Source organism: Osmia lignaria, unplaced genomic scaffold (assembly GCF_051020975.1).
Source record: "Osmia lignaria lignaria isolate PbOS001 unplaced genomic scaffold, iyOsmLign1 scaffold0007, whole genome shotgun sequence".
Taxonomy (NCBI): Eukaryota; Metazoa; Arthropoda; class Insecta; order Hymenoptera; family Megachilidae; genus Osmia; species Osmia lignaria.
Genome location: NW_027478164.1, coordinates 15,353,275 through 15,378,300, shown reverse-complemented (window position 1 = coordinate 15,378,300; position 25,026 = coordinate 15,353,275).

The window sequence follows — 25,026 nt, the reverse complement described above, 5'->3', positions numbered from 1 at the left end:
TGCACAGCTAAGCTGGAAGTGGCATTTGCAGCTCGCAATAGTGCAGAGTTATCTCAAAGAAAGGGGCCGCGGTGTTTCTGTATCTCTATTATGTTGGTGCGGCTTCGGATCTTTTAAATATCTTGATATATCTCGAGAACTACGCATCTGATCAAAAAATATCATAGAACATGAAAAGTAGGAAACTTAATTCTCTACCAAGAAGGTCTCTTAACATTTTGCCATAGCTCTCTTCGTTTCCGAGATATTTGCAGATTTATCTCAAGGGAAGGGGCCTGACGGACATATTTCGAGATATTTCTTCTTCTTGTTGTTCTTCATCTGCACAGCTAAGCTGGAAGTGGCATTTGCGGCTCGCACTAGTGCAGAGTTATCTCAATGAAAGGGGCCACGGTGTTTCTGTATCTCTATTATGTTGGTGCGGCTTCGGAACTTTTAAATATCTTGATATATCTCGAGAACTACGCATCTGATCAAAAAATATCATAGAACATGAAAAGTAGGAAACTTAATTCTCTACAAAAAAGGTCTCTTAACATTTTGCCATAGCTCTCTTCGTTTCCGAGATATTTGCAGATTTATCTCAAGGGAAGTGGCCTGACGGACATATTTCGAGATATTTCTTCTTCTTGTTGTTCTTCTTCTGCACAGCTAAGCTGGAAGTGGCATTTGCAGCTCGCAATAGTGCAGAGTTATCTCAAAGAAAGGGGCCACGGTGTTTCTGTATCTCTATTATGTTGGTGCGGCTTCGGAACTTTTAAATATCTTGATATATCTCGAGAACTACGCATCTGGTCAAAAAATATCATAGAACATAAAAAGTAGGAAACTTCATTCTCTACCAAAAAGGTCTCTTAACATTTTGCCATAGCTCGCTTCGTTTCCGAGATATTTGCCGATTCATCTCAAGGGAAGGGGTCTGACGGACATATTTCGAGATATTTCTTCTTCTTGTTGTTCTTCTTCTGCACAGCTAAGTTCGAAGTGGCATTTGCAGCTCGCAATAGTGCAGAGTTATCTCAAAGAAAGAGGCCACGGTGTTTCTGTACCTCTATTATGTTGGTGCAGCTTCGGAACTTTTAAATATCTTGATATATCTCGAGAACTACGCATCTGATCAAAAAATATCATCGAACATAAAAAGTAGGAAACTTAATTCTCTACAAAAAAGGTCTCTTAACATTTTGCCATAGCTCGCTTCGTTTCCGAGATATTTGCAGATTTATCTCAAGGGAAGTGGCCTGACGGACATATTTCGAGATATTTCTTCTTCTTGTTGTTCTTCTTCTGCACAGCTAAGCTGGAAGTGGCATTTGCAGCTCGCAATAGTGCAGAGTTATCTCAAAGAAAGGGGCCACGGTGTTTCTGTATCTCTATTATGTTGGTGCGGCTTCGGAACTTTTAAATATCTTGATATATCTCGAGAACTACGCATCTGGTCAAAAAATATCATAGAACATAAAAAGTAGGAAACTTCATTCTCTACCAAAAAGGTCTCTTAACATTTTGCCATAGCTCGCTTCGTTTCCGAGATATATGCAGATTTATCTCAAGGGAAGGGGCCTGACGGACATATTTCGGGATATTTCTTCTTCTTGTTGTTCTTCTTCTGCACAGCTAAACAGGAAGTGGCATTTCCAGCTCGCAATAGTGCAGAGTTATCTGAAAGAAAGGGGCCACGGTGTTTCTGTATCTCTATTATGTCGGTGCGGCTTCGGAACTTTTAAATATCTTGATATATCTCGAGAACTACGCATCTGATCAAATAATATCCTAGAACATAAAAAGTAGGAAACTTAATTCTCTACAAAAAACGTCTCTTAACATTTTGCCATAGCTCGCTTCGTTTCCGAGATATTTGCAGATTTATCTCAAGGGAAGGGGCCTGACGGACATATTTCGAGATATTTCTTCTTCTTGTTGTTCTTCTTCTGCACATCTAAGCTGGAAGTGGCATTTGCAGCTCGCAACAGTGCAGAGTTATATCAAAGAAAGGGGCCACGGTGTTTCTGTATCTCTATTATGTTGGTGCGGCTTCGGAACTTTTAAATATCTTGATATATCTCGAGAACTACGCATCTGATTAAAAAATATCATAGAACGTAAAAAGTAGGAAACTTAATTCTCCACAAATAAGGTCTCCTAACATTTTGCCATAGCTCGCTTCGTTTCCGAGATATTTGCAGATTTATCTCAAGGGAAGGGGCCTGACGGACATATTTCGAGATATTTCTTCTTCTTGTTGGTCTTCTTCTGCACAGCTAAGCTGGAAGTGGCATTTGCAGCTCGCAATAGTGCAGAGTTATCTCAAAGAAAGGGGCCACGGTGTTTCTGTATCTCTATTATGTTGGTGCGGCTTCGGAACTTTTAAATATCTTGATATATCTCGAGAACTACGCATCTGGTCAAAAAATATCATAGAACATAAAAAGTAGGAAACTTCATTCTCTACCAAAAAGGTCTCTTAACATTTTGCCATAGCTCGCTTCGTTTCCGAGATATATGCAGATTTATCTCAAGGGAAGGGGCCTGACGGACATATTTCGGGATATTTCTTCTTCTTGTTGTTCTTCTTCTGCACAGCTAAACAGGAAGTGGCATTTCCAGCTCGCAATAGTGCAGAGTTATCTGAAAGAAAGGGGCCACGGTGTTTCTGTATCTCTATTATGTCGGTGCGGCTTCGGAACTTTTAAATATCTTGATATATCTCGAGAACTACGCATCTGATCAAATAATATCCTAGAACATAAAAAGTAGGAAACTTAATTCTCTACAAAAAACGTCTCTTAACATTTTGCCATAGCTCGCTTCGTTTCCGAGATATTTGCAGATTTATCTCAAGGGAAGGGGCCTGACGGACATATTTCGAGATATTTCTTCTTCTTGTTGTTCTTCTTCTGCACATCTAAGCTGGAAGTGGCATTTGCAGCTCGCAACAGTGCAGAGTTATATCAAAGAAAGGGGCCACGGTGTTTCTGTATCTCTATTATGTTGGTGCGGCTTCGGAACTTTTAAATATCTTGATATATCTCGAGAACTACGCATCTGATTAAAAAATATCATAGAACGTAAAAAGTAGGAAACTTAATTCTCCACAAATAAGGTCTCCTAACATTTTGCCATAGCTCGCTTCGTTTCCGAGATATTTGCAGATTTATCTCAAGGGAAGGGGCCTGACGGACATATTTCGAGATATTTCTTCTTCTTGTTGGTCTTCTTCTGCACAGCTAAGCTGGAAGTGGCATTTGCAGCTCGCAATAGTGCAGAGTTATCTCAAAGAAAGGGGCCACGGTGTTTCTGTATCTCTATTATGTTGGTGCGGCTTCGGAACTTTTAAATATCTTGATATATCTCGAGAGCTACGCATCCGATCAAAAAATATCATAGAACATAAAAAGTAGGAAACTTAATTCTCTACAAAAAAGGTCTCGTAACATTTTGCCGTAGCTCGCTTCGTTTCCGAGATATTTGCAGATTTATCTCGAGGGAAGGGGCCTGACGGACATATTTCGAGATATTTCTTCTTCTTGTTGTTCTTCTTCTGCACAGCTAAGCTGGACGTGGCCTTTACAGCTCGCAATAGTGCAGAGTTATCTCAAAGAAAGGGGCCACGGTGTTTCTGTATCTCTATTATGTAGGTGCGGCTTCGGAAGTTTTATATATCTTGATATATCTCGAGAACTACGCATCTGATCAAAAAATATCATAGAACATAAAAAGTAGGAAACTTAATTCTCTACAAATAAGGTCTCTTAACATTTTGCCATAGCTCGCTTCGTTTCCGAGATATTTGCAGATTTATCTCAAGGGAAGGGGCCTGACGGACATTTTTCGAGATATTTCTTCTTCTTGTTGTTCTTCTTCTGCACAGGTAAGCTGGAAGTGGCATTTGCAGCTCGCAATAGTGCAGAGTTATCTCGAAGAAAGGGGCCACGGTGTTTCTGTATCTCTATTATGTTGGTGCGGCTTCGGAACTTTAAAATATCTTTATATATCTCGAGAACTACGCATCTGATTAAAAAATATCATAGAACGTAAAAAGTAGGAAACTTAATTCTCTACAAATAAAGTCGCTTAACATTTTGCCATAGCTCGCTTCGTTTCCGAGATATTTGCAGATTTATCTCAAGGGAAGGGGCCTGACGGACATATTTCGAGATATTTCTTCTTCTTGTTGTTCTTCTTCTGCACAGCTAAACTGGAAGTGGCATTTCCAGCTCGCAATAGTGCAGAGTTATCTGAAAGAAAGGGGCCACGGTGTTTCTGTATCTCTATTATGTTGGTGCGGCTTCGGAACTTTTAAATATCTTGATATATCTCGAAAACTACGCTTCTGATCAAAAAATATCATAGAACATAAATTGTAGGAAACATAATTCTCTACAAAAAAGGTCTCTTAACATTTTGCCATAGCTCGCTTCGCTTCCGAGATATATGCAGATTTATCTCAAGGGAAGGGGCCTGACGGACATATTTCTAGATATTTCTTCTTCTTGTTGTTCTTCTTCTGCACAGCTAAGCTGGAAGTGGCATTTGCAGCTCGCAATAGTGCAGAGTTATCTCAAAGAAAGGGGCCACGGTGTTTCTGTATCTCTATTATGTTGGTGCGGCTTCGGAACTTTTAAATATCTTGATATATCTCGAGAACTACGCATCTGATCAAATAACATCATAGAACATAAAAAGTAGGAAACTTAATTCTCCACAAATAAGGTCTCTTAACATTTTGCCATAGCTCGCTTCGTTTCCGAGATATTTGCAGATTTATCTCAAGGGAAGGGGCCTGACGGACATATTTCGAGATATTTCTTCTTCTTGTTGGTCTTCTTCTGCACAGCTAAGCTGGAAGTGGCATTTGCAGCTCGCAATAGTGCAGAGTCATCTCGAAGAAAGGGGCCACGGTGTTTCTGTATCTCTATTATGTTGGTGCGGCTTCGGATCTTTTAAATATCTCGATATATCTCGAAAACTACGCTTCTGATCAAAAAATATCATAGAACGTAAATTGTGGGAAACATAATTCTCTACAAAAAAGGTCTCTTAACATTTTGCCATAGCTCGCTTCGTTTCCGAGATATTTGCAGATTTATCTCAAGGGAAGGGGTCTGACGGACATATTTCGAGATATTTCTTCTTCTTGTTGTTCTTCTTCTGCACAGCTAAGCTGGAAGTGGCATTTGCAGCTGGCAATAGTGCAGAGTTATCTCAAAGAAAGGGGCCACGGTGTTTCTGTATCTCTATTATGTTGGTGCGGCTTCGGAACTTTTAAATATCTCGATATATCTCGAAAACTACGCTTCTGATCAAAAAATATCATAGAACATAAATTGTAGGAAACATAATTCTCTACAAAAAACGTCTGTTAACATTTTGCCATAGCTCGCTTCGTTTCCGAGATGTTTGCAGATTCAGCTCAAAGGAACTGACCTGACGGACATATTTCGAGATATTTCTTCTTCTTGTTGTTCTTCCTCTGCACAGCTAAGCTGGAAGTGGCATTTGCAGCTCGCACTAGTGCAGAGTTATCTCAAAGAAAAGGGCCACGGTGTTTCTGTATCTCTATTATGTTGGTGCGGCTTCGGAACTTTTAAATATCTGGATATATCTGGAAAACTACGCTTCTGATCAAAAAATATCATAGAACGTAAATTGTAGGAAACATAATCCTCTACAAAAAAGGTCTCTTAACATTTTGCCATAGCTCGCTTCGTTTCCGAGATATTTGCAGATATATCTCAAGGGAAGGGGCCTGACGGACATATTTCGAGATATTTCTTCTTCTTGTTGTTCTTCTTCTGCACAGCTAAGCTGGAAGTGGCATTTGCAGCTCGCAATAGTGCAGAGTTATCTCAAAGAAAGGGGCCGCGGTGTTTCTGTATCTCTATTATGTTGGTGCGGCTTCGGATCTTTTAAATATCTTGATATATCTCGAGAACTACGCATCTGATCAAAAAATATCATAGAACATGAAAAGTAGGAAACTTAATTCTCTACCAAGAAGGTCTCTTAACATTTTGCCATAGCTCTCTTCGTTTCCGAGATATTTGCAGATTTATCTCAAGGGAAGGGGCCTGACGGACATATTTCGAGATATTTCTTCTTCTTGTTGTTCTTCATCTGCACAGCTAAGCTGGAAGTGGCATTTGCGGCTCGCACTAGTGCAGAGTTATCTCAATGAAAGGGGCCACGGTGTTTCTGTATCTCTATTATGTTGGTGCGGCTTCGGAACTTTTAAATATCTTGATATATCTCGAGAACTACGCATCTGATCAAAAAATATCATAGAACATGAAAAGTAGGAAACTTAATTCTCTACAAAAAAGGTCTCTTAACATTTTGCCATAGCTCTCTTCGTTTCCGAGATATTTGCAGATTTATCTCAAGGGAAGTGGCCTGACGGACATATTTCGAGATATTTCTTCTTCTTGTTGTTCTTCTTCTGCACAGCTAAGCTGGAAGTGGCATTTGCAGCTCGCAATAGTGCAGAGTTATCTCAAAGAAAGGGGCCACGGTGTTTCTGTATCTCTATTATGTTGGTGCGGCTTCGGAACTTTTAAATATCTTGATATATCTCGAGAACTACGCATCTGGTCAAAAAATATCATAGAACATAAAAAGTAGGAAACTTCATTCTCTACCAAAAAGGTCTCTTAACATTTTGCCATAGCTCGCTTCGTTTCCGAGATATTTGCCGATTCATCTCAAGGGAAGGGGTCTGACGGACATATTTCGAGATATTTCTTCTTCTTGTTGTTCTTCTTCTGCACAGCTAAGTTCGAAGTGGCATTTGCAGCTCGCAATAGTGCAGAGTTATCTCAAAGAAAGAGGCCACGGTGTTTCTGTACCTCTATTATGTTGGTGCAGCTTCGGAACTTTTAAATATCTTGATATATCTCGAGAACTACGCATCTGATCAAAAAATATCATCGAACATAAAAAGTAGGAAACTTAATTCTCTACAAAAAAGGTCTCTTAACATTTTGCCATAGCTCGCTTCGTTTCCGAGATATTTGCAGATTTATCTCAAGGGAAGTGGCCTGACGGACATATTTCGAGATATTTCTTCTTCTTGTTGTTCTTCTTCTGCACAGCTAAGCTGGAAGTGGCATTTGCAGCTCGCAATAGTGCAGAGTTATCTCAAAGAAAGGGGCCACGGTGTTTCTGTATCTCTATTATGTTGGTGCGGCTTCGGAACTTTTAAATATCTTGATATATCTCGAGAACTACGCATCTGGTCAAAAAATATCATAGAACATAAAAAGTAGGAAACTTCATTCTCTACCAAAAAGGTCTCTTAACATTTTGCCATAGCTCGCTTCGTTTCCGAGATATATGCAGATTTATCTCAAGGGAAGGGGCCTGACGGACATATTTCGGGATATTTCTTCTTCTTGTTGTTCTTCTTCTGCACAGCTAAACAGGAAGTGGCATTTCCAGCTCGCAATAGTGCAGAGTTATCTGAAAGAAAGGGGCCACGGTGTTTCTGTATCTCTATTATGTCGGTGCGGCTTCGGAACTTTTAAATATCTTGATATATCTCGAGAACTACGCATCTGATCAAATAATATCCTAGAACATAAAAAGTAGGAAACTTAATTCTCTACAAAAAACGTCTCTTAACATTTTGCCATAGCTCGCTTCGTTTCCGAGATATTTGCAGATTTATCTCAAGGGAAGGGGCCTGACGGACATATTTCGAGATATTTCTTCTTCTTGTTGTTCTTCTTCTGCACATCTAAGCTGGAAGTGGCATTTGCAGCTCGCAACAGTGCAGAGTTATATCAAAGAAAGGGGCCACGGTGTTTCTGTATCTCTATTATGTTGGTGCGGCTTCGGAACTTTTAAATATCTTGATATATCTCGAGAACTACGCATCTGATTAAAAAATATCATAGAACGTAAAAAGTAGGAAACTTAATTCTCCACAAATAAGGTCTCCTAACATTTTGCCATAGCTCGCTTCGTTTCCGAGATATTTGCAGATTTATCTCAAGGGAAGGGGCCTGACGGACATATTTCGAGATATTTCTTCTTCTTGTTGGTCTTCTTCTGCACAGCTAAGCTGGAAGTGGCATTTGCAGCTCGCAATAGTGCAGAGTTATCTCAAAGAAAGGGGCCACGGTGTTTCTGTATCTCTATTATGTTGGTGCGGCTTCGGAACTTTTAAATATCTTGATATATCTCGAGAGCTACGCATCCGATCAAAAAATATCATAGAACATAAAAAGTAGGAAACTTAATTCTCTACAAAAAAGGTCTCGTAACATTTTGCCGTAGCTCGCTTCGTTTCCGAGATATTTGCAGATTTATCTCGAGGGAAGGGGCCTGACGGACATATTTCGAGATATTTCTTCTTCTTGTTGTTCTTCTTCTGCACAGCTAAGCTGGACGTGGCCTTTACAGCTCGCAATAGTGCAGAGTTATCTCAAAGAAAGGGGCCACGGTGTTTCTGTATCTCTATTATGTAGGTGCGGCTTCGGAAGTTTTATATATCTTGATATATCTCGAGAACTACGCATCTGATCAAAAAATATCATAGAACATAAAAAGTAGGAAACTTAATTCTCTACAAATAAGGTCTCTTAACATTTTGCCATAGCTCGCTTCGTTTCCGAGATATTTGCAGATTTATCTCAAGGGAAGGGGCCTGACGGACATTTTTCGAGATATTTCTTCTTCTTGTTGTTCTTCTTCTGCACAGGTAAGCTGGAAGTGGCATTTGCAGCTCGCAATAGTGCAGAGTTATCTCGAAGAAAGGGGCCACGGTGTTTCTGTATCTCTATTATGTTGGTGCGGCTTCGGAACTTTAAAATATCTTTATATATCTCGAGAACTACGCATCTGATTAAAAAATATCATAGAACGTAAAAAGTAGGAAACTTAATTCTCTACAAATAAAGTCGCTTAACATTTTGCCATAGCTCGCTTCGTTTCCGAGATATTTGCAGATTTATCTCAAGGGAAGGGGCCTGACGGACATATTTCGAGATATTTCTTCTTCTTGTTGTTCTTCTTCTGCACAGCTAAACTGGAAGTGGCATTTCCAGCTCGCAATAGTGCAGAGTTATCTGAAAGAAAGGGGCCACGGTGTTTCTGTATCTCTATTATGTTGGTGCGGCTTCGGAACTTTTAAATATCTTGATATATCTCGAAAACTACGCTTCTGATCAAAAAATATCATAGAACATAAATTGTAGGAAACATAATTCTCTACAAAAAAGGTCTCTTAACATTTTGCCATAGCTCGCTTCGCTTCCGAGATATATGCAGATTTATCTCAAGGGAAGGGGCCTGACGGACATATTTCTAGATATTTCTTCTTCTTGTTGTTCTTCTTCTGCACAGCTAAGCTGGAAGTGGCATTTGCAGCTCGCAATAGTGCAGAGTTATCTCAAAGAAAGGGGCCACGGTGTTTCTGTATCTCTATTATGTTGGTGCGGCTTCGGAACTTTTAAATATCTTGATATATCTCGAGAACTACGCATCTGATCAAATAACATCATAGAACATAAAAAGTAGGAAACTTAATTCTCCACAAATAAGGTCTCTTAACATTTTGCCATAGCTCGCTTCGTTTCCGAGATATTTGCAGATTTATCTCAAGGGAAGGGGCCTGACGGACATATTTCGAGATATTTCTTCTTCTTGTTGGTCTTCTTCTGCACAGCTAAGCTGGAAGTGGCATTTGCAGCTCGCAATAGTGCAGAGTCATCTCGAAGAAAGGGGCCACGGTGTTTCTGTATCTCTATTATGTTGGTGCGGCTTCGGATCTTTTAAATATCTCGATATATCTCGAAAACTACGCTTCTGATCAAAAAATATCATAGAACGTAAATTGTGGGAAACATAATTCTCTACAAAAAAGGTCTCTTAACATTTTGCCATAGCTCGCTTCGTTTCCGAGATATTTGCAGATTTATCTCAAGGGAAGGGGTCTGACGGACATATTTCGAGATATTTCTTCTTCTTGTTGTTCTTCTTCTGCACAGCTAAGCTGGAAGTGGCATTTGCAGCTGGCAATAGTGCAGAGTTATCTCAAAGAAAGGGGCCACGGTGTTTCTGTATCTCTATTATGTTGGTGCGGCTTCGGAACTTTTAAATATCTCGATATATCTCGAAAACTACGCTTCTGATCAAAAAATATCATAGAACATAAATTGTAGGAAACATAATTCTCTACAAAAAACGTCTGTTAACATTTTGCCATAGCTCGCTTCGTTTCCGAGATGTTTGCAGATTCAGCTCAAAGGAACTGACCTGACGGACATATTTCGAGATATTTCTTCTTCTTGTTGTTCTTCCTCTGCACAGCTAAGCTGGAAGTGGCATTTGCAGCTCGCACTAGTGCAGAGTTATCTCAAAGAAAAGGGCCACGGTGTTTCTGTATCTCTATTATGTTGGTGCGGCTTCGGAACTTTTAAATATCTGGATATATCTGGAAAACTACGCTTCTGATCAAAAAATATCATAGAACGTAAATTGTAGGAAACATAATCCTCTACAAAAAAGGTCTCTTAACATTTTGCCATAGCTCGCTTCGTTTCCGAGATATTTGCAGATATATCTCAAGGGAAGGGGCCTGACGGACATATTTCGAGATATTTCTTCTTCTTGTTGTTCTTCTTCTGCACAGCTAAGCTGGAAGTGGCATTTGCAGCTCGCAATAGTGCAGAGTTATCTCAAAGAAAGGGGCCGCGGTGTTTCTGTATCTCTATTATGTTGGTGCGGCTTCGGATCTTTTAAATATCTTGATATATCTCGAGAACTACGCATCTGATCAAAAAATATCATAGAACATGAAAAGTAGGAAACTTAATTCTCTACCAAGAAGGTCTCTTAACATTTTGCCATAGCTCTCTTCGTTTCCGAGATATTTGCAGATTTATCTCAAGGGAAGGGGCCTGACGGACATATTTCGAGATATTTCTTCTTCTTGTTGTTCTTCATCTGCACAGCTAAGCTGGAAGTGGCATTTGCGGCTCGCACTAGTGCAGAGTTATCTCAATGAAAGGGGCCACGGTGTTTCTGTATCTCTATTATGTTGGTGCGGCTTCGGAACTTTTAAATATCTTGATATATCTCGAGAACTACGCATCTGATCAAAAAATATCATAGAACATGAAAAGTAGGAAACTTAATTCTCTACAAAAAAGGTCTCTTAACATTTTGCCATAGCTCTCTTCGTTTCCGAGATATTTGCAGATTTATCTCAAGGGAAGGGGCCTGACGGACATATTTCGAGATATTTCTTCTTCTTGTTGTTCTTCTTCTGCACAGCTAAGCTGGAAGTGGCATTTGCGGCTCGCACTAGTGCAGAGTTATCTCAACGAAAGCGGCCACGGTGTTTCTGTATCTCTATTATGTTGGTGCGGCTTCGGAACTTTTAAATATCTTGATATATCTCGAGAACTACGCGTCTGATCAAAAAATATCATAGAACATAAAAAGTAGGAAACTTAATTCTCTACAAAAACGGTCTCTCAACATTTTGCCATAGCTCGCTTCGTTTCCGAGATATTTGCAGATATATTTCAAGGGAAGGGGCCTGACGGGCATATTTCGAGATATTTCTTCTTCTCGTTGTTCTTCTTCTGCACAGCTAAGCTGGAAGTGGCATTTGCGGCTCGCACTAGTGCACAGTTATCTCAAAGAAAGGGGCCACGGGGTTTCTGTATCTCTATTATGTTGGTGCGTCTTCGGAACTTTTAAATATCTCGATATATCTCGAAAACTACGCTTCTGATCAAAAAATATCATAGAACATAAATTGTAGGAAACATAATTCTCTACAAAAAACGTCTCTCAACATTTTGCCATAGCTCACTTCGTTTCCGAGATATTTGCAAATATATCTCAAGGGAAGGGGCCTGACGGACATATTTCGAGATATTTCTTCTTCTTGTTGTTCTTCTTCTGCACAGCTAAGCTGGAAGTGGCATTTGCGGCTCGCACTAGCGCACAGTTATCTCAGAGAAAGGGGCCACGGTGTTTCTGTATCTCTATTATGTTGGTGCGTCTTCGCAACTTTTAAATATCTCGATATATCTCGAAAACTACGCTTCTGATCAAAAAATATCATAGAACGTAAATTGTAGGAAACATTATTCTCTACAAAAAAGGTCTCTTAACATTTTGCCATAGCTCGCTTCGTTTCCGAGATATTTGCCGATTCATCTCAAGGGAAGGGGTCTGACGGACATATTTCGAGATATTTCTTCTTCTTGTTGTTCTTCTTCTGCACAGCTAAGTTCGAAGTGGCATTTGCAGCTCGCAATAGTGCAGAGTTATCTCAAAGAAAGAGGCCACGGTGTTTCTGTACCTCTATTATGTTGGTGCAGCTTCGGAACTTTTAAATATCTTGATATATCTCGAGAACTACGCATCTGATCAAAAAATATCATCGAACATAAAAAGTAGGAAACTTAATTCTCTACAAAAAAGGTCTCTTAACATTTTGCCATAGCTCGCTTCGTTTCCGAGATATTTGCAGATTTATCTCAAGGGAAGTGGCCTGACGGACATATTTCGAGATATTTCTTCTTCTTGTTGTTCTTCTTCTGCACAGCTAAGCTGGAAGTGGCATTTGCAGCTCGCAATAGTGCAGAGTTATCTCAAAGAAAGGGGCCGCGGTGTTTCTGTATCTCTATTATGTTGGTGCGGCTTCGGAACTTTTAAATATCTTGATATATCTCGAGAACTACGCATCTGATCAAAAAATATCATAGAACATGAAAAGTAGGAAACTTAATTCTCTACCAAGAAGGTCTCTTAACATTTTGCCATAGCTCTCTTTGTTTCCGAGATATTTGCAGATTTATCTCAAGGGAAGGGGCCTGACGGACATATTTCGAGATATTTCTTCTTCTTGTTGTTCTTCTTCTGCACAGCTAAGCTGGAAGTGGCATTTGCGGCTCGCACTAGTGCAGAGTTATCTCAATGAAAGGGGCCACGGTGTTTCTGTATCTCTATTATGTTGGTGCGGCTTCGGAACTTTTAAATATCTTGATATATCTCGAGAACTACGCATCTGATCAAAAAATATCATAGAACATGAAAAGTAGGAAACTTAATTCTCTACAAAAAAGGTCTCTTAACATTTTGCCATAGCTCTCTTCGTTTCCGAGATATTTGCAGATTTATCTCAAGGGAAGGGGCCTGACGGACATATTTCGAGATATTTCTTCTTCTTGTTGTTCTTCTTCTGCACAGCTAAGCTGGAAGTGGCATTTGCGGCTCGCACTAGTGCAGAGTTATCTCAACGAAAGCGGCCACGGTGTTTCTGTATCTCTATTATGTTGGTGCGGCTTCGGAACTTTTAAATATCTTGATATATCTCGAGAACTACGCGTCTGATCAAAAAATATCATAGAACATAAAAAGTAGGAAACTTAATTCTCTACAAAAACGGTCTCTCAACATTTTGCCATAGCTCGCTTCGTTTCCGAGATATTTGCAGATATATTTCAAGGGAAGGGGCCTGACGGGCATATTTCGAGATATTTCTTCTTCTCGTTGTTCTTCTTCTGCACAGCTAAGCTGGAAGTGGCATTTGCGGCTCGCACTAGTGCACAGTTATCTCAAAGAAAGGGGCCACGGGGTTTCTGTATCTCTATTATGTTGGTGCGTCTTCGGAACTTTTAAATATCTCGATATATCTCGAAAACTACGCTTCTGATCAAAAAATATCATAGAACATAAATTGTAGGAAACATAATTCTCTACAAAAAAGGTCTCTTAACATTTTGCCATAGCTCGCATCGTTTCCGAGATATTTGCAGATATATCTGAAGGGAAGGGGCCTGACGGACATATTTCGAGATATTTCTTCTTCTTGTTGTTCTTCTTCTGCACAGCTAAGCTGGAAGTGGCATTTGCGGCTCGCACTAGTGCAGAGTTATCTCAATGAAAGGGGCCACGGTGTTTCTGTATCTCTATTATGTTGGTGCGGCTTCGGAACTTTTAAATATCTTGATATATCTCGAGAACTACGCATCTGATCAAAAAATATCATAGAACATGAAAAGTAGGAAACTTAATTCTCTACAAAAAAGGTCTCTTAACATTTTGCCATAGCTCTCTTCGTTTCCGAGATATTTGCAGATTTATCTCAAGGGAAGGGGCCTGACGGACATATTTCGAGATATTTCTTCTTCTTGTTGTTCTTCTTCTGCACAGCTAAGCTGGAAGTGGCATTTGCGGCTCGCACTAGTGCAGAGTTATCTCAACGAAAGCGGCCACGGTGTTTCTGTATCTCTATTATGTTGGTGCGGCTTCGGAACTTTTAAATATCTTGATATATCTCGAGAACTACGCGTCTGATCAAAAAATATCATAGAACATAAAAAGTAGGAAACTTAATTCTCTACAAAAACGGTCTCTCAACATTTTGCCATAGCTCGCTTCGTTTCCGAGATATTTGCAGATATATTTCAAGGGAAGGGGCCTGACGGGCATATTTCGAGATATTTCTTCTTCTCGTTGTTCTTCTTCTGCACAGCTAAGCTGGAAGTGGCATTTGCGGCTCGCACTAGTGCACAGTTATCTCAAAGAAAGGGGCCACGGGGTTTCTGTATCTCTATTATGTTGGTGCGTCTTCGGAACTTTTAAATATCTCGATATATCTCGAAAACTACGCTTCTGATCAAAAAATATCATAGAACATAAATTGTAGGAAACATAATTCTCTACAAAAAACGTCTCTTAACATTTTGCCATAGCTCACTTCGTTTCCGAGATATTTGCAAATATATCTCAAGGGAAGGGGCCTGACGGACATATTTCGAGATATTTCTTCTTCTTGTTGTTCTTCTTCTGCACAGCTAAGCTGGAAGTGGCATTTGCGGCTCGCACTAGCGCACAGTTATCTCAGAGAAAGGGGCCACGGTGTTTCTGTATCTCTATTATGTTGGTGCGTCTTCGGAACTTTTAAATATCTCGATATATCTCGAAAACTACGCTTCTGATCAAAAAATATCATAGAACGTAAATTGTAGGAAACATTATTCTCTACAAAAAAGGTCTCTTAACATTTTGCCATAGCTCGCTTCGTTTCCGAGATATTTGCCGATTCATCTCAAGGGAAGGGGTCTGACGGACATATTTCGAGATATTTCTTCTTCTTGTTGTTCTTCTTCTGCACAGCTAAGTTCGAAGTGGCATTTGCAGCTCGCAATAGTGCAGAGTTATCTCAAAGAAAGAGGCCACGGTGTTTCTGTACCTCTATTATGTTGGTGCAGCTTCGGAACTTTTAAATATCTTGATATATCTCGAGAACTACGCATCTGATCAAAAAATATCATCGAACATAAAAAGTAGGAAACTTAATTCTCTACAAAAAAGGTCTCTTAACATTTTGCCATAGCTCGCTTCGTTTCCGAGATATTTGCAGATTTATCTCAAGGGAAGTGGCCTGACGGACATATTTCGAGATATTTCTTCTTCTTGTTGTTCTTCTTCTGCACAGCTAAGCTGGAAGTGGCATTTGCAGCTCGCAATAGTGCAGAGATATCTCAAGGAAAGGGGCCACGGTGTTTCTGTATCTCTATTATGTTGGTGCGGCTTCGGAACTTTTAAATATCTTGATATATCTCGAGAACTACGCGTCTGATCAAAAAATATCATAGAACATAAAAAGCAAGAAACATAATTCTCTACAAAAAAGGTCTCTTAACATTTTGCCATAGCTCGCTTCGTTTCCGAGATATTTGCAGATTTATCTCAAGGGAAGGGGCCTGACGGACATATTTCGAGATATTTCTTCTCCTTGTTGTTCTTCTTCTGCACAGCTAAGCTGGAAGTGGCATTTGCGGCTCGCACTAGCGCACAGTTATCTCAGAGAAAGGGGCCACGGTGTTTCTGTATCTCTATTATGTTGGTGCGTCTTCGGAACTTTTAAATATCTCGATATATCTCGAAAACTACGCTTCTGATCAAAAAATATCATAGAACGTAAATTGTAGGAAACATTATTCTCTACAAAAAAGGTCTCTTAACATTTTGCCATAGCTCGCTTCGTTTCCGAGATATTTGCCGATTCATCTCAAGGGAAGGGGTCTGACGGACATATTTCGAGATATTTCTTCTTCTTGTTGTTCTTCTTCTGCACAGCTAAGTTCGAAGTGGCATTTGCAGCTCGCAATAGTGCAGAGTTATCTCAAAGAAAGAGGCCACGGTGTTTCTGTACCTCTATTATGTTGGTGCAGCTTCGGAACTTTTAAATATCTTGATATATCTCGAGAACTACGCATCTGATCAAAAAATATCATCGAACATAAAAAGTAGGAAACTTAATTCTCTACAAAAAAGGTCTCTTAACATTTTGCCATAGCTCGCTTCGTTTCCGAGATATTTGCAGATTTATCTCAAGGGAAGTGGCCTGACGGACATATTTCGAGATATTTCTTCTTCTTGTTGTTCTTCTTCTGCACAGCTAAGCTGGAAGTGGCATTTGCAGCTCGCAATAGTGCAGAGTTATCTCAAAGAAAGGGGCCGCGGTGTTTCTGTATCTCTATTATGTTGGTGCGGCTTCGGAACTTTTAAATATCTTGATATATCTCGAGAACTACGCATCTGATCAAAAAATATCATAGAACATGAAAAGTAGGAAACTTAATTCTCTACCAAGAAGGTCTCTTAACATTTTGCCATAGCTCGCTTCGTTTCCGAGATATTTGCAGATATATTTCAAGGGAAGGGGCCTGACGGGCATATTTCGAGATATTTCTTCTTCTTGTTGTTCTTCTTCTGCACAGCTAAGCTGGAAGTGGCATTTGCAGCTGGCAATAGTGCAGAGTTATCTCAAAGAAAGGGGCCACGGTGTTTCTGTATCTCTATTATGTTGGTGCGGCTTCGGAACTTTTAAATATCTCGATATATCTCGAAAACTACGCTTCTGATCAAAAAATATCATAGAACATAAATTGTAGGAAACATAATTCTCTACAAAAAACGTCTGTTAACATTTTACCATAGCTCGCTTCGTTTCCGAGATATTTGCAGATTCAGCTCAAAGGAACTGGCCTGACGGACATATTTCGAGATATTTCTTCTTCTTGTTGTTCTTCCTCTGCACAGCTAAGCTGGAAGTGGCATTTGCAGCTCGCACTAGTGCAGAGTTATCTCAAAGAAAGGGGCCACGGTGTTTCTGTATCTCTATTATGTTGGTGCGGCTTCGGAACTTTTAAATATCTGGATATATCTGGAAAACTACGCTTCTGATCAAAAAATATCATAGAACATAAATTGTAGGAAACATAATTCTCTACAAAAAAGGTCTCTTAACATTTTGCCATAGCTCGCATCGTTTCCGAGATATTTGCAGATTCATCTCAAGGGAAGGGGTCTGACGGACATATTTCGAGATATTTCTTCTTCTTGTTGTTCTTCTTCTGCACAGCTAAGCTGGAAGTGGCATTTGCGGCTCGCACTAGTGCAGAGTTATCTCAAAGAAAGGGGCCACGGTGTTTCTGTATCTCTATTATGTTGGTGCGACTTCGGAACTTTTAAATATCTCGATATATCTCGAAAACTACGCTTCTGATCAAAAAATATCATAGAACCTAAATTGTAGGAAACATAATTCTCTACAAAAAAGGTCTCTTAACATTTTGCCATAGCTCGCTTCGTTTCCGAGATATTTGCAGATATATCTGAAGGGAAGGGGCCTGACGGACATATTTCGAGATATTTCTTCTTCTTGTTGTTCTTCTTCTGCACAGCTAAGCTGGAAGTGGCATTTGCAGCTCGCAATAGTGCAGAGTTATCTCAAAGAAAGGGGCCACGGTGTTTCTGTATCTCTATTATGTTGGTGCGGCTTCGGAACTTTTAAATATCTTGATATATCTCGAGAACTACGCATCTGATCAAAAAATATCATAGACCATGAAAAGTAGGAAACTTAATTCTCTACCAAAAAGGTCTCTTAACATTTTGCCATAGCTCTCTTCGTTTCCGAGATATTTGCAGATTTATCTCAAGGGAAGGGGCCTGACGGACATATTTCGAGATATTTCTTCTTCTTGTTGTTCTTCTTCTGCACAGCTAAGCTGGAAGTGGCATTTGCGGCTCGCACTAGTGCACAGTTATCTCAATGAAAGGGGCCACGGTGTTTCTGTATCTCTATTATGTTGGTGCGGCTTCGGAACTTTTAAATATCTTGATATATCTCGAGAACTACGCGTCTGATCAAAAAATATCATACAACATAAAAAGTAGGAAACTTAATTCTCTACAAAAACGGTCTCTTAACATTTTGCCATAGCTCGCTTCGTTTCCGAGATATTTGCAGATATATTTCAAGGGAAGGGGCCTGACGGGCATATTTCGAGATATTTCTTCTTCTTGTTGTTCTTCTTCTGCACAGCTAAGCTGGAAGTGGCATTTGCAGCTGGCAATAGTGCAGAGTTATCTCAAAGAAAGGGGCCACGGTGTTTCTGTATCTCTATTATGTTGGTGCGGCTTCGGAACTTTTAAATATCTCGATATATCTCGAAAACTACGCTTCTGATCAAAAAATATCATAGAACATAAATTGTAGGAAACATAATTCTCTACAAAAAACATCTGTTAACATTTTGCCATAGCTCGCTTCGTTTCCGAGATATTTGCAGATTCAGCTCAAAGGAACTGGCCTGACGGACATATTTCGAGATATTTCTTCTTCTTGTTGTTCTTCCTCTGCACAGCTAAGCTGGAAGTGGCATTTGCAGCTCGCACTAGTGCAGAGTTATCTCAAAGAAAGGGGCCACGGTGTTTCTGTATCTCTATTATGTTGGTGCGTCTTCGGAACTTTTAAATATCTGGATATATCTCGAAAACTACGCTTCTGATCAAAAAATATCATAGAACATAAATTGTAGGAAACATAATTCTCTACAAAAAAGGTCTCTTAACATTTTGCCATAGCTCACTTCGTTTCCGAGATATTTGCAAATATATCTCAAGGGAAGGGGCCTGACGGACATATTTCGAGATATTTCTTCTTCTTGTTGTTCTTCTTCTGCACAGCTAAGCTGGAAGTGGCATTTGCGGCTCGCACTAGCGCACAGTTATCTCAGAGAAAGGGGCCACGGTGTTTCTGTATCTCTATTATGTTGGTGCGTCTTCGGAACTTTTAAATATCTCGATATATCTCGAAAACTACGCTTCTGATCAAAAAATATCATAGAACGTAAATTGTAGGAAACATTATTCTCTACAAAAAAGGTCTCTTAACATTTTGCCATAGCTCGCTTCGTTTCCGAGATATTTGCCGATTCATCTCAAGGGAAGGGGTCTGACGGACATATTTCGAGATATTTCTTCTTCTTGTTGTTCTTCTTCTGCACAGCTAAGTTCGAAGTGGCATTTGCAGCTCGCAATAGTGCAGAGTTATCTCAAAGAAAGAGGCCACGGTGTTTCTGTACCTCTATTATGTTGGTGCAGCTTCGGAACTTTTAAATATCTTGATATATCTCGAGAACTACGCATCTGATCAAAAAATATCATCGAACATAAAAAGTAGGAAACTTAATTCTCTACAAAAAAGGTCTCTTAACATTTTGCCATAGCTCGCTTCGTTTCCGAGATATTTGCAGATTTATCTCAAGGGAAGTGGCCTGACGGACATATTTCGAGATATTTCTTCTTCTTGTTGTTCTTCTTCTGCACAGCTAAGCTGGAAGTGGCATTTGCAGCTCGCAATAGTGCAGAGTTATCTCAAAGAAAGGGGCCGCGGTGTTTCTGTATCTCTATTATGTTGGTGCGGCTTCGGAACTTTTAAATATCTTGATATATCTCGAGAACTACGCATCTGATCAAAAAATATCATAGAACATGAAAAGTAGGAAACTTAATTCTCTACCAAGAAGGTCTCTTAACATTTTGCCATAGCTCTCTTTGTTTCCGAGATATTTGCAGATTTATCTCAAGGGAAGGGGCCTGACGGACATATTTCGAGATATTTCTTCTTCTTGTTGTTCTTCTTCTGCACAGCTAAGCTGGAAGTGGCATTTGCGGCTCGCACTAGTGCAGAGTTATCTCAATGAAAGGGGCCACGGTGTTTCTGTATCTCTATTATGTTGGTGCGGCTTCGGAACTTTTAAATATCTTGATATATCTCGAGAACTACGCATCTGATCAAAAAATATCATAGAACATGAAAAGTAGGAAACTTAATTCTCTACAAAAAAGGTCTCTTAACATTTTGCCATAGCTCTCTTCGTTTCCGAGATATTTGCAGATTTATCTCAAGGGAAGGGGCCTGACGGACATATTTCGAGATATTTCTTCTTCTTGTTGTTCTTCTTCTGCACAGCTAAGCTGGAAGTGGCATTTGCGGCTCGCACTAGTGCAGAGTTATCTCAACGAAAGCGGCCACGGTGTTTCTGTATCTCTATTATGTTGGTGCGGCTTCGGAACTTTTAAATATCTTGATATATCTCGAGAACTACGCGTCTGATCAAAAAATATCATAGAACATAAAAAGTAGGAAACTTAATTCTCTACAAAAACGGTCTCTCAACATTTTGCCATAGCTCGCTTCGTTTCCGAGATATTTGCAGATATATTTCAAGGGAAGGGGCCTGACGGGCATATTTCGAGATATTTCTTCTTCTCGTTGTTCTTCTTCTGCACAGCTAAGCTGGAAGTGGCATTTGCGGCTCGCACTAGTGCACAGTTATCTCAAAGAAAGGGGCCACGGGGTTTCTGTATCGCTATTATGTTGGTGCGTCTTCGGAACTTTTAAATATCTCGATATATCTCGAAAACTACGCTTCTGATCAAAAAATATCATAGAACATAAATTGTAGGAAACTTAATTCTCTACCAAGAAGGTCTCTTAACATTTTGCCATAGCTCTCTTTGTTTCCGAGATATTTGCAGATTTATCTCAAGGGAAGGGGCCTGACGGACATATTTCGAGATATTTCTTCTTCTTGTTGTTCTTCTTCTGCACAGCTAAGCTGGAAGTGGCATTTGCGGCTCGCACTAGTGCAGAGTTATCTCAATGAAAGGGGCCACGGTGTTTCTGTATCTCTATTATGTTGGTGCGGCTTCGGAACTTTTAAATATCTTGATATATCTCGAGAACTACGCATCTGATCAAAAAATATCATAGAACATGAAAAGTAGGAAACTTAATTCTCTACAAAAAAGGTCTCTTAACATTTTGCCATAGCTCTCTTCGTTTCCGAGATATTTGCAGATTTATCTCAAGGGAAGGGGCCTGACGGACATATTTCGAGATATTTCTTCTTCTTGTTGTTCTTCTTCTGCACAGCTAAGCTGGAAGTGGCATTTGCGGCTCGCACTAGTGCAGAGTTATCTCAACGAAAGCGGCCACGGTGTTTCTGTATCTCTATTATGTTGGTGCGGCTTCGGAACTTTTAAATATCTTGATATATCTCGAGAACTACGCGTCTGATCAAAAAATATCATAGAACATAAAAAGTAGGAAACTTAATTCTCTACAAAAACGGTCTCTCAACATTTTGCCATAGCTCGCTTCGTTTCCGAGATATTTGCAGATATATTTCAAGGGAAGGGGCCTGACGGGCATATTTCGAGATATTTCTTCTTCTCGTTGTTCTTCTTCTGCACAGCTAAGCTGGAAGTGGCATTTGCGGCTCGCACTAGTGCACAGTTATCTCAAAGAAAGGGGCCACGGGGTTTCTGTATCGCTATTATGTTGGTGCGTCTTCGGAACTTTTAAATATCTCGATATATCTCGAATACTACGCTTCTGATCAAAAAATATCATAGAACATAAATTGTAGGAAACATAATTCTCTACAAAAAAGGTCTCTTAACATTTTGCCATAGCTCGCATCGTTTCCGAGATATTTGCAGATATATCTGAAGGGAAGGGGCCTGACGGACATATTTCGAGATATTTCTTCTTCTTGTTGTTCTTCTTCTGCACAGCTAAGCTGGAAGTGGCATTTGCGGCTCGCACTAGTGCAGAGTTATCTCAATGAAAGGGGCCACGGTGTTTCTGTATCTCTATTATGTTGGTGCGGCTTCGGAACTTTTAAATATCTTGATATATCTCGAGAACTACGCATCTGATCAAAAAATATCATAGAACATGAAAAGTAGGAAACTTAATTCTCTACAAAAAAGGTCTCTTAACATTTTGCCATAGCTCTCTTCGTTTCCGAGATATTTGCAGATTTATCTCAAGGGAAGGGGCCTGACGGACATATTTCGAGATATTTCTTCTTCTTGTTGTTCTTCTTCTGCACAGCTAAGCTGGAAGTGGCATTTGCGGCTCGCACTAGTGCAGAGTTATCTCAACGAAAGCGGCCACGGTGTTTCTGTATCTCTATTATGTTGGTGCGGCTTCGGAACTTTTAAATATCTTGATATATCTCGAGAACTACGCGTCTGATCAAAAAATATCATAGAACATAAAAAGTAGGAAACTTAATTCTCTACAAAAACGGTCTCTCAACATTTTGCCATAGCTCGCTTCGTTTCCGAGATATTTGCAGATATATTTCAAGGGAAGGGGCCTGACGGGCATATTTCGAGATATTTCTTCTTCTCGTTGTTCTTCTTCTGCACAGCTAAGCTGGAAGTGGCATTTGCGGCTCGCACTAGTGCACAGTTATCTCAAAGAAAGGGGCCACGGGGTTTCTGTATCTCTATTATGTTGGTGCGTCTTCGGAACTTTTAAATATCTCGATATATCTCGAAAACTACGCTTCTGATCAAAAAATATCATAGAACATAAATTGTAGGAAACATAATTCTCTACAAAAAACGTCTCTTAACATTTTGCCATAGCTCACTTCGTTTCCGAGATATTTGCAAATATATCTCAAGGGAAGGGGCCTGACGGACATATTTCGAGATATTTCTTCTTCTTGTTGTTCTTCTTCTGCACAGCTAAGCTGGAAGTGGCATTTGCGGCTCGCACTAGCGCACAGTTATCTCAGAGAAAGGGGCCACGGTGTTTCTGTATCTCTATTATGTTGGTGCGTCTTCGGAACTTTTAAATATCTCGATATATCTCGAAAACTACGCTTCTGATCAAAAAATATCATAGAACGTAAATTGTAGGAAACATTATTCTCTACAAAAAAGGTCTCTTAACATTTTGCCATAGCTCGCTTCGTTTCCGAGATATTTGCCGATTCATCTCAAGGGAAGGGGTCTGACGGACATATTTCGAGATATTTCTTCTTCTTGTTGTTCTTCTTCTGCACAGCTAAGTTCGAAGTGGCATTTGCAGCTCGCAATAGTGCAGAGTTATCTCAAAGAAAGAGGCCACGGTGTTTCTGTACCTCTATTATGTTGGTGCAGCTTCGGAACTTTTAAATATCTTGATATATCTCGAGAACTACGCATCTGATCAAAAAATATCATCGAACATAAAAAGTAGGAAACTTAATTCTCTACAAAAAAGGTCTCTTAACATTTTGCCATAGCTCGCTTCGTTTCCGAGATATTTGCAGATTTATCTCAAGGGAAGTGGCCTGACGGACATATTTCGAGATATTTCTTCTTCTTGTTGTTCTTCTTCTGCACAGCTAAGCTGGAAGTGGCATTTGCAGCTCGCAATAGTGCAGAGATATCTCAAGGAAAGGGGCCACGGTGTTTCTGTATCTCTATTATGTTGGTGCGGCTTCGGAACTTTTAAATATCTTGATATATCTCGAGAACTACGCGTCTGATCAAAAAATATCATAGAACATAAAAAGTAAGAAACATAATTCTCTACAAAAAAGGTCTCTTAACATTTTGCCATAGCTCGCTTCGTTTCCGAGATATTTGCAGATTTATCTCAAGGGAAGGGGCCTGACGGACATATTTCGAGATATTTCTTCTTCTTGTTGTTCTTCTTCTGCACAGCTAAGCTGGAAGTGGCATTTGCGGCTCGCACTAGTGCAGAGTTATCTCAACGAAAGGGGCCACGGTGTTTCTGTATCTCTATTATGTTGGTGCGGCTTCGGAACTTTTAAATATCTTGATATATCTCGAGAACTACGCGTCTGATCAAAAAATATCATACAACATAAAAAGTAGGAAACTTAATTCTCTACAAAAACGGTCTCTTAACATTTTGCCATAGCTCGCTTCGTTTCCGAGATATTTGCAGATATATTTCAAGGGAAGGGGCCTGACGGGCATATTTCGAGATATTTCTTCTTCTTGTTGTTCTTCTTCTGCACAGCTAAGCTGGAAGTGGCATTTGCAGCTGGCAATAGTGCAGAGTTATCTCAAAGAAAGGGGCCACGGTGTTTCTGTATCTCTATTATGTTGGTGCGGCTTCGGAACTTTTAAATATCTCGATATATCTCGAAAACTACGCTTCTGATCAAAAAATATCATAGAACATAAATTGTAGGAAACATAATTCTCTACAAAAAACGTCTGTTAACATTTTGCCATAGCTCGCTTCGTTTCCGAGATATTTGCAGATTCAGCTCAAAGGAACTGGCCTGACGGACATATTTCGAGATATTTCTTCTTCTTGTTGTTCTTCCTCTGCACAGCTAAGCTGGAAGTGGCATTTGCAGCTCGCACTAGTGCAGAGTTATCTCAAAGAAAGGGGCCACGGTGTTTCTGTATCTCTATTATGTTGGTGCGGCTTCGGAACTTTTAAATATCTGGATATATCTGGAAAACTACGCTTCTGATCAAAAAATATCATAGAACATAAATTGTAGGAAACATAATTCTCTACAAAAAAGGTCTCTTAACATTTTGCCATAGCTCGCATCGTTTCCGAGATATTTGCAGATTCATCTCAAGGGAAGGGGTCTGACGGACATATTTCGAGATATTTCTTCTTCTTGTTGTTCTTCTTCTGCACAGCTAAGCTGGAAGTGGCATTTGCGGCTCGCACTAGTGCAGAGTTATCTCAAAGAAAGGGGCCACGGTGTTTCTGTATCTCTATTATGTTGGTGCGACTTCGGAACTTTTAAATATCTCGATATATCTCGAAAACTACGCTTCTGATCAAAAAATATCATAGAACCTAAATTGTAGGAAACATAATTCTCTACAAAAAAGGTCTCTTAACATTTTGCCATAGCTCGC